Source organism: Rutidosis leptorrhynchoides, chromosome 9 (assembly GCF_046630445.1).
Source record: "Rutidosis leptorrhynchoides isolate AG116_Rl617_1_P2 chromosome 9, CSIRO_AGI_Rlap_v1, whole genome shotgun sequence".
Classification (NCBI taxonomy): Eukaryota; Viridiplantae; Streptophyta; class Magnoliopsida; order Asterales; family Asteraceae; genus Rutidosis; species Rutidosis leptorrhynchoides.
In genome coordinates, this window is record NC_092341.1 from 312,131,742 (window position 1) to 312,138,877 (window position 7,136).

The window sequence follows — 7,136 nt, forward strand, 5'->3', positions numbered from 1 at the left end:
ACCTAAAATACTATTTTATGATTATGAAACCATTTGTGTTACGTTGTTTCACATGTCACCTTTTACTAGAATCTTAATTGAGCATGAGTAATATAACATGTTACTATACTGTAGAGTCAGACTCGAGCTATAGGATAGGATTACACTATGACTTGACCTAATTTGTTAGACAAATATTGACCAACATATAAATATATATAATTAATTTAGGTTCGTGAATCCGATGCCAACCTTGCACTTGTTCAATGACGTTATATGTATTTTTATTACGAAATACAGTATGGTGAGTTTCATTTGCCTTTTTACCCTTTATATTTTTGGGCTGAGAATACATGCGCAACTTTTATAAATGTTTTACGAAATAGACACAAGTACGTGAAACTACATTCTATGGTTGAATTATCGAAATCGAATATGCCCCTTTTTATTAAGTCTGGTAATCTAAGAATTAGGGAACAGACACCCTAATTGACGCGAATCCTAAAGATAGATCTATTGGGCCTAACAAACCCCATCCAAAGTACCGGATGTTTTGGTACTTCGAAATTTATATCATGTCCGAAGGAGGATCCCGGAATGATAGGGGATATTCTTATATGCATATTGTTAATGTCGGTTACCAGGTGTTCACCATATGAATGATTATTTTTGTCTCTATGCATGGGACGTATATTTATGAGAACTGGAAATGAAATTCTTGTGGTCTATTAAAATGTTGGAAATAAATGATTATGATAAACTAATGAACTCACCAACCTTTTGGTTGACACTTTAAAGCATGTTTATTCTCAGGTGTTAAAGAAATCTTCCGCTGTGCATTTGCTCATTTTAAAGATATTAATTGGAGCCTTTCATAGCATATTTCGAAGAACGTTGCATTCGAGTCATTGAGTTCATCAAAGATTATTATTAAATCAATTTATAGTTGGATAGTGGATATTATGAAATGGTATGCATGCCTGTCAATTTTCGATGTAAAGAAAGTTGTCTTTTAAAAACGAATGCAATGTTTGTAAAATATATCATATAGAGGTCAAATACCTCGCAATGTAATCAACTATTGTGAATCGTTTATAATGTATATGAACGGGTCCTTTCAGTTGGTATCAGAGCGGTGGTCTTAGCGAACCAGGTCTGCATTAGTGTGTCTAACAGATAAGTCGATAGGATGCATTAGTGAGTCTGGACTTCGACCGTGTCTGCATGTCAATAGTTTTGCTTATCATTTTGTGTCAAAAATTAACTACTTATCATCCTCAGGAAATTACCTGCTTATCATTTTTAGTCTAAGACACGTCTTGCTGCATTGATTGCATGAATAGTGTATAGACAAAAATTCATATCTTAGCGTATCTGCTAAATCATATCTTATCGTATCTATTACTGTAAACGTTGCCTGATATATCCCGTAAATTCCTCCGTAATTTACGAAATCTTTTGTTCTATATATATGGATATTCTATGTAATTAGAATACCATTCGATAACCGAAAATCATTTCATATCGAAAAAAAAAATCCTTATTCAATCGTACGAAATGGAATTCATCATTAATTCAAGTTCCTCGGATTTCGAAATGGAATCCCACTCCAGCTCCGAAAGCAGTGTGACCGGAATAGATCAACCAATCAGTCATCACCTATTCTGGATGAATTGGGGATGGGTTCGTAGCCTCCTCAATCATTGGAGACAAGAAGAAGGTGATCCCTTCCATCCACCACATTGCCCTCTTGATGAAGAACCTGAAGCACTTACCGGCGAACCTGTCCGAAACACCATTTTCTCGCTCATTTCCAGAGTATCTCTTCACGATTATATATTACATCAAATTTAAGATTTTATTTATCCGCTCGTCCGAACCGACAATCACCCCGGTGTAATAGAAGAAGTCAACGAGCTTCGCGCTCGGGTAGTGGCTTTGGAGAATATGGTGCAGAGATTACAAACACCAGCAGCAGCATCAGCAGCATAACCAGTAACACCATCATCAACGCCAATAGTACCATTACCACCTCAACCACAACCACGTCGTAAACCTCAACTTTACACTCTGTCCCACGAGCACCAATGTCATACGCCCTGTAGATACCAAGGAATACCAACAACAATAACCGACGAAGTATTAATTCATAACTTCATTGGAGAAACATTCCGCGCAGATTATGTAATCTCTAAAGTCTTAGAGATTATCTAATCTAGCCCTAACCATAAATCAGTTAAGCGAACCAAAATGATAGAAGGAAGAGTAGAAACCCTGACAAAAATGGTGTGTGATTAACAAGCTAAACTTGTTTTACCAACAGCATCAACAGTACCTTCAGCGTCACCAGCATCATCAGTACAGTCAACATCAGAATCAATAACACCTATAACATCACAAACTCTGTCAGCTCAAGAATCACTATGGACATCATTACGAATCAATAACCTGTATATTGTATCAACGAGTTATGAAGAATTAACTCATTCCCTTTGAAGAAATTATATGTATATTTTATATATTTTGAAATAAAAATAAATCTTTCCGTGCTAAGCTATTGTGTGTGAATCTTAACTACTCGGTTAATTCATATTACAAATACGCAATAATGTACGTCCTTCGAGCGCAACTTAACCAGCGTTAACTACAATCTCTGTCGCAATTCAACAAATTCCAATTCATAATAAATCAAGTATATATTTGATTTTACACTTTCATCATCGATGTACCCGAAACTTTTCAGATAACATCATTCGTACTTTGCGAAATTCACAAGAATTCCACGAACCGAACATCATACATCAACAAATAACGAAGTATTGATTCATAATTTCAATGTCATTAAAGAAATACTGCGTAAAAGTTATGTACTTTTTAAAGCCTTTAGGGATTATTCAATTCTAGTTTCAACCGTAAATCAAATGAGTTTAATTTAACATTAACTCATTAAATCTATGTTACATCTGAAGAAAATATACATATATATATTTTCATAAAGACTGTAATAAAATTCTTTTGTACAAAATATTAATTGTGAATTTTTTTTTTTAACGGGTAGGTAATACCCGAGAGATATATAAATTCACAATTAATATATTACATTCTTCGAATCTGATTCAGCAAATCATCCATTATACTCCCTACTTTCACAACAATATACATTCTTTTATAGAAATCAAAACAACCATACTCATTCAAAATTTAATTACATATTCTGATTTTGAAATCTCAAAATTTAACTTGAGATATGACCAAAATCATCACTCTTAGATCCTTACATCTTTCACAAGCTATATTTTGACTTCAAAACTGTGTTAGAACATCAAATGTATGTTAACGATTACAATCTGTGTTCAAACCCTTCAAAAATTTCTGAAGACACTTCGAATGATGAGCAATCGAGATGATGATCCAACCACATGTTACCCACAGTTATGTACCCGAAAAACTCTTGAAACCAAAGTAAAAGTTTAAACAACGTATCCACGTCAGATTCTTTGGCATTTATTAGCAAAATTAACTTTGCGACTCCTATTCAAAGTAGCCAGTTTTGTCACAGCTCCAGCAAGTCAACTTCGACTTTTCAGTTAGACTAACCTTATTATAACCTTGAGATATACACCATCGTTACCAGGGAACCTTTTACATTCCACCATATTATTAGCAGATGTACCAACAACTTCATTACCCTTTGACTTTAGCCTCTCCAAAAAGTCATCATAATTATTCATTGAAACCCCACCATTTACTCATTCGCATCTTGTAATAAGAATTGCCATACGAATCATTGGGAATTAGCAATCAGTATTTTGAAATCTTGCAGCATGTCTGCGCTAACAGTTATATGTGTATATATAACGTCTATCTTCTGGACTTAATTTGAATGTGAAGTTTCTGAAAAACACTCCGAACTATGAATTGGTTCTCCGAAAATGGAAAAAATGCTGATGAAGCAGCAAAAACTATAAACGACTTTAAATGGTAAAAGCTGGATGATAATGATGAAGTGTGCTGGCAAAGCGCAGAAAAAGAGAAGTTTTGGAACTGAAAAACGGATTGAGCAAAGTAGGAAGGAGGCTGTGGACAAATTACAAAGACTGAACCTGACTTTAAAGGATCCAAATGATTCAGTACCTGCTGAAGTCATTAACGAATACCTTGCTCCTGACTCTAAACCCCTGCGGACAATATTCTTCATCATCCTCTGATATTAGAAATTCTAAAATATCATCATATCTTTCATTATAAATATCCTCCATATTTCTGAAGATATTTTCTTAATTTTTCTTATTTGAAATCATTTACCTCTTCGCGCTATCTGTATTACATCAAAAAGGAAACTGTTTAGTTCCTATACTCTGTAAACCTTTGAGTTTAAAATATGAATGTTTTTGAAGTAGTGTTGGAAACTGAAGCATGAGTTAGTATAATATAATGACACTTGATCAACGTGATTATATTACAGTAATTCATGCTGAGTTTCTAAATGGAACGTGATGATTCACAGATCATAACATCATCATGTGCCATGTTATACGACTCTTGTATTCTATTTAACCTCTAAAATATCAAGAAAATATTTCTTGATGATTCGGCCTTTTCCAAGGTATTCTAGTAATTTGACAAGTCAAGATCGTGCCATCACAATTTCCTTCCTAGAACATTAACAATGTTCATTCCGAAATTCATATCTGTGAATTCTGGACCATTACAAGCGGTGCTTAATCACAAGAAGAAGAAACGAAATGACAAAACTCCGAAATAGAAATTGGGGTATAAATTGCAGTAAATAAAAGAGAGCATTAACTGTGGATGACAATGATTATAGAAGATAGAAACAGAGACTTTGAAATATAAGGGAAGATATAAAGCCCAACGACAAACCAAAAATTATAAACCATATATATCGATGCATATAGCAATATAAAGATACGGGAGAACTAGAAACACTATAAACCCAAGAGTATAGTAGAAGTAAATAGATTCTTCCGGCGGTAGATGAAAAAGAAGAATGACCGATATGAAAGTTATAAGTATATCGAGAATCAGAACTGGATGGAGCATATTGATGAACACTTTAAAATATGAGTTGAGGGGGAAAGAATAGAAGGTGATGAAACATGACTAGGAACTTAGAAATCAACAGATTTAACTCACACAATGACGGAATAAGTGAATCAAACCCTCTAGTAAATAGGTTAAGCTTTTTGAGATTAATTTAGTCATACCATAACTAAATCAAGTGTGATTAGATCAACACCTAGAGCTATTATTCACCACCTGGGTGATTTGGGTTGAGAGAGAATCGGAGGAGCTCACCAGATCTGAGTGTGTGTAACAAATGAGAGGCTTAACCTAAAATGAAGAACATAAGACTTTATATACCCCTGATGTTGACTCACCCGTACGATTCATCCATCACACATACGAGTTGGCTTCATCAGCCGTACGGGTGATCACTCACTCGTGTCTTCTCATTTAGGTTGTAACTGTGACTTAGCTCAGTATCAACCGTGGGTATGAGCCTATCAGCCGTACGAGTGAGGCTTCACTCGGACGTCTGACTAAGTCTAACATAGTCAAACATCCAAATCTCGTTCCTGCAGTTGCTGTAACCACATACAAACACGGATAGGATAATAACGAACGATCATGGTGGCCTGTAAACTGTTGTACCTGCAATGGACCTGGGTAGATGTCTAGGGACTTGCATAAAATGCATCAACAGATGGTGTGAGTTGTAAGGAAATGAAGGAGGTGAATTTATAAGAAAATCTCCGACAGAACAATTAAAATGGACGATCGCATTTAAAGCGGATCCTAATTCCCTTGATTACCGGAGAGTCAAATCTTATTAAGAAGATTTTCTTCAAATCCCTTGAAATCTGGAAATCAATTATATCTACGTCAAATGATAAGATGAATCAACACTTACTCATTTCACTATTCTATGTTAGCTTCATTCGTACTCTTCATATAAATGGATTGTTTATCCAAATTATTCGCTGATGATAAAACTCTAATTTTCAGCCTGTATGCATCATTAAAACATACTTATTATCATTCACGACCTTTCCACTCAAATTTCGGGACGAAATTTCTTTAACGGGTAGGTACTGTGACAACCCGGAAATTTCCAACCAAATTTAAACTTTATCTTTATATTATTCCGACATGATAAGCAAAGTTTGTTAAGTTAAATCTCAAGAATTTTAAATTGTGTTCATACATTCATTATAACCTCGATCAAATTCCGACGATTCACGAACCGTTATATACAAATAAATATGTATATATATATATTATAACTTGAGAATATTAATAAAGTATTAAACATATAATACTTTACATGAACGTATTTGTTTCAATATGTTTATCGATGGAATTAGAAGATAATATCAAATGATTGATTTATCAGATACATTATGATATGATTACGGGTCTATGTTATGAGGTCCAATGTGATTTAAGAAATCTATTCTTTTTGACAACATTCGGAAAATGGTAAAGTGATTTATAAGTAAGAACGTGAAGTGTAAATAACTTAGATGTTGGATATCGACAAGTTAAGTAACTCGACATTTTTTATTAAGATGATTTTATACGTTTATTTAACCTTTGAACTTTATCCCATGCTTCACCAACAAACTGTAATTTAAAAACTTGAAACCTATTATGAATATATATGATTCTACTTTTCTAAAACATTTTATGATATAACGAATTCCATTATTTTAACCTTTAAACAAAATGATTCTTAAAAATATATTTGGTTTTGGAAAACAAAATTATTATATTTATTTGATTTAGTTTCAAACGTACAAAAACATTTTCAGTTTAAAAAGAACTTTATTATTAAAACGTATATAACTTTTATAAATATCTTGAACTACTTTTGACAACTCATTACTTAACCAGTATGATAAAGATAACGATATTTATATTTTATTTTATTAAATATATATAACGATTTAAATTAATATTATATATATTTATACGCGTATTATACGTACATAGTTTTATACTTTTACTATACTTAAACTTTACCTTTACTTTATTTTTACTTTAATTTAACTTTAATAATTCATACTTTAATAATTCACTTTAATAATTCATACTTTAATAATTCACTTTAATAATTCATACTTTAATAATTC